Consider the following 4,242-nt stretch of genomic DNA (forward strand, 5'->3'; position numbering starts at 1 on the left):
AGGCGATATTATTTTTCTTTTAATTCCCCGGCAAAAACAACGCCGTCAACGGCCAGGTTCTCATTTACTCAGATCTGAGTTCCGTGAGAGAATAATATTGTGTAAAGAGCACTTTCCAAGCATTCCACTATGCACTGCTGGGAGGAGGGCTCGAACTCTGGCCCTTCCGTACCGAACGCAAGTGTCATCCCATCAAGCCGCACTACATGTGAGAGAAATCATAAAAGTCCTTCGAAATTATGAATCGCTGTTGCTTTTATGATAGATCCAATGATGTTTTTTTTAAATTTTCCTTGATGAATTATATCTATATTCCTTCATGAACTGTCCAGGACGGGAGCGAAAGGCCGTAATTTTCTTTTTAAAAAATAAATTTTAACGGATAGATGTATCATAATGTAGATAGATAGCATAGGGGTAATAATATTTTTAAAATAATTATTTTTTTTTAAATGACGTTTTTCCGCGTGTCATCCGTGTGGTCCAAGCAAGTGAAATAACCTTCAAATAAAGTTTCTGAAAAACAAAAAAATGTCCAATTCTTTAAAGTATTGCGGAAAGTTAAAAGCAAGAGTATTTCAAGTTTTTAAAATAACTTTCTTGTGTTGTCATAGTAGGAGGAGAAAAACACTATGATGACGATGACGATGAAGATGATGATGATGATGATGATGATGATGATGATGATGATGATGATGATGATGTTGATGATGATGTTATTCCACTTAGATCCAAGTCAAATAAAGGTTTCGTTCATAAATACTTTTTAATCAATTCATTTCAACCAAACGAAATATTAAATATCTAGATGACACTCGCGAATACACGCGAAAAATTTGGGAAATACGACAACTTTCAGAATGTTATCAAGGTCTATTCAAATTAAGATCATTCTAGTCTACCTTGAATATGCATCAAAAGATTTACGTTTAAAAAAAAAGTTATCAAAATTATGAGGTATCAAGGTCTGCTTGGGAGTTTTTGCCAAGACCCTCCAAACCTGGGACTTCGTTCGCAAAGTCCCGGGTTTGATAGTTTTTGATTTTGCCAAGATGAGGTTCGTTTAAATCGATCGATATTTGAAGGACGAGTTTTCTGACCAATTGTTTTTATATTGTGGGTTTTTTTTTCCAGAGTACGGTAGAACTAGAATTGGACTTACGCCACGTGCGTCAGTTTGCGTCATTGTCCTACGAGATAAATGTTGCTGCTGTCTTGGGCTTGGGGACCCCTTAATAAATTCTAAATTTCTAAATTGAGCTTTATATAGCGCAATATCCACTAAAAGTGCTCTATTTATGCATTTTACTGGTTACAACTACAACCCATACCGGTGTCACCGTGAACAGAAATAACAATTAATGAGCGCAATGCTGGTATTTCTATTGTCCCCTTCCTTGATAAATAACGTGGATAGCTCATACGGGAGAGTCACGATCTCCCCGGCCAGGCGGAATTGTCGTACCAGTTCAGTAAGATCGTGGGTTCGAACCCCCCATCGCCGCCGCGAAGTTTTTATTCTCTGTTGTCTTCTGGCACTTTCCTACTCACTTTATTTATTGTTGATAAATAAATTGAGCTTATTAAAATAAATTGAGCCTTTAAATAGCGCAATATCCACTAAATGTGCTCAACGCGCTTTACAAGGGGTCCATTTGGGACATGACGCCTGTTAGGCGATGTTACGAGTTTTCGGACAGAGACAACACTGTTAACGGTCAGGTACTCATTTTACAGCTGAGTACGGTGAGAGAATGTGAGTTAAGAGCCCTTTCAAAGAACTCAACTATGCGCCGAGCGGGGCTGAAACCCAGGACCTTCCGATACGAAAGCGAGTGTCATACCACTAGACCACAAAGTCAAAGCCGCACGGTAAATAACGATAAGATATATGTAACCTGCCGACCAAACCGCTATTATGGTTATTGCCCGTTGAATTTATACTTCTAAACTAAAAGAAAAATACATGAAAGTTGGGGAAAGTTTTTGTTCTGCAATGATGAAGACGATGTATAATAGTTTCCTAAACTAAACTTCGGTACGGTGCAATAAACTAGAATGTCAAAATTTCTGTTTATTTTAACCTTTAATTAATTCGATTACGACGAAAGGATACGGTAAAATTGAATCTAGTCTTTTAAAATAATAGTAATAAAGGCAAATGTAATTGTGTTAAGAGTTAGTCAAAGTAATGAAAGATAGGAATCAGTAGATTGATGAATGATGAAAACAGAAATAATATTCCACGGAGGTAAACCCAGTATTAAATTTGAAAGAGTAAAAGTCAAAAGTCCGGCACTACCGCAAACTCGGGGACCCAAATAAAAATAATTTTGGGTGTTTGGGAGGGGGGAAACTTCTTTTTTTTTAAGTTAAAGTTTCCACCCTCCTAAGCCTCCCAAAATTATTTGGGTCCCCGAGTTTGCATTACCTAAAAATCCTAAGTAATAATTATATTTACTTACCTAAAACTCATGATCCGTTAGTCAGAATTGCGTAGTCTGGAAATAACCAATCACAGAAATCAATCAATCAATCAATCAATCAATCAATCGATGAGTAAAAAAGAATGAAATCCCAAGGGTTTCACAACGGCATTGCTTGCTGATGAAAACAAACGAAAAGTTGGAAAAGCAAAGTTTGATTTTCTTTGCCTCGAAAATTTCACAATCTGAAAGAAATGAATCAAAATATTCTATTTTCTTACTCCAAGAAGTAGAAGAAAAGTCCTTCACGTCGAAAATGGTCCACTCTTAAATAGTTATGGAAATGTCTAAAATAAAAACCAAAAAAATCAAAACAAATCAAAGTTGAATTCTAAATGTATTCGGCGTCTACGAAAAGTTTTCATAAAATAAACTTTTGAAGTAATTAGAAGTAGAAGTATTTTTAAAAATCATCCGTAAGCATGGCTTTCAAATAGCTAAGTTTGTCACGATCAAAATCGAAGAAATCGTACAATTAAAATGAATTCACTTCAGTTTGACTAACTCACTCGGTGACAAGTTCAACTTCCAAGTGACAGAAGTTCTGTCATGTACGCATATTATAATATAGAAAGTGTTACAGAGCAGTTCAATAGTGTCCTATCCTGAAAAGGGGATGGCGGTGGTGACCGTGTGACGATGTTGATGATGATGAGAATGATGATGACTGTGATGAGTAATAAGTGTTGTGAGGGGTGTACGCCGAGAGTGACGCACGACGGCTTTCAGTTCCAGACCTACACGAGACACACACACACATACGCACAAACACACACTGACTGATAAACTAGTCACACACATTCACACACAAAAAAAGCCCTCACCGCATCATCCACTAACTATGCAGCCCTATTCTTCACGAGGATAAATAGTGGTAGGGAGTTTAGACCTTACAATCACCGCTAACAACAGCAGCGGCACGGCAGTCGAAGCAAACAGCGGCATAAGAAGCAGTCGGCAGTCGGAACAAGACCCCCTCTCTCTTTCTTTTGACTCTGTCACTACTACAGAGGTACTTCCCCCCCCCCCCCTCCCTCCACCCCCCACCCCTAATATTCACCCTTCCCGCCACTCAGCTGTATGTCGCATTCAATATTCAGTTCTAAAGCCTTATTATAATTTTATCTTTCTCTCTTTCATTCTGCCCCGTCCGTCACTGTTATGCTACTTTACTACCTCCAATACTGACTACCCTCCCCCTCCCATCCCTGATTGACCGTCAAACGACTACTACACCCCACCCCCACCCCCAATCCAGTTACTTTCAATCAGCTCTCCCCCCCCCCTCCCACCCCCACCCCCACCCCCCATCCCCTTTCTATTCTGCCATCCCATGTCCTCTTTTACGCCCGCTATGTTGTCTTTACTGACTGCTTCTACTGCCATCATGCCGCTATGCTTGCAGCATGCCGAGGGGACCAATCACAACCCGTCATTGCCCATTGCATTGCGAAATTGGGGGGAGGGAGGGGTGGGAGAACTTGCGGTATCTTGCGATGAAGGCGCGCTCACTGTGCAATGGCGTCGGATCGGACATCTGCGATGTGCGACAAACGGATAGCGGTCATAATATCTATGTGTATGAGTGTAAATGTTAGTGTGTGTATTATGTGTGAGCGTATGTGTGTCTTTTATGTCCGAATGTGATAAAGAATACAGGAGGCGGGATTATAAGATAGGCTACTAACTGCCTGTGCGGAGTGCGGTGTCGTTCTAAATCTCGTGACGTCGATAACAATGTTTAACAAAGCATTAC

At 39.8% G+C, this 4,242-nt stretch overlaps 1 protein-coding gene across 1 annotated transcript in view; it reads right to left on the reverse strand.

Annotated features, from left to right (window-relative positions):
* Positions 1-3,352, reverse strand: part of LOC144978300 (uncharacterized) — a 35,656-nt gene extending 32,304 nt beyond the window's left edge. The window contains exon 1 of the mRNA XM_078924157.1: positions 2,466-3,352. The gene's annotated coding sequence lies outside the window, so the exon portion shown is untranslated. The remainder of the gene's footprint in view (positions 1-2,465) is intronic.
* Positions 3,353-4,242: the final 890 nt, after the last annotated feature.

This window comes from Berghia stephanieae, chromosome 8 (assembly GCF_034508935.2).
Source record: "Berghia stephanieae isolate SIO BIC M18660-M18661 chromosome 8, UCSD_Bste_1.3, whole genome shotgun sequence".
Lineage (NCBI taxonomy): Eukaryota > Metazoa > Mollusca > Gastropoda > Nudibranchia > Aeolidiidae > Berghia > Berghia stephanieae.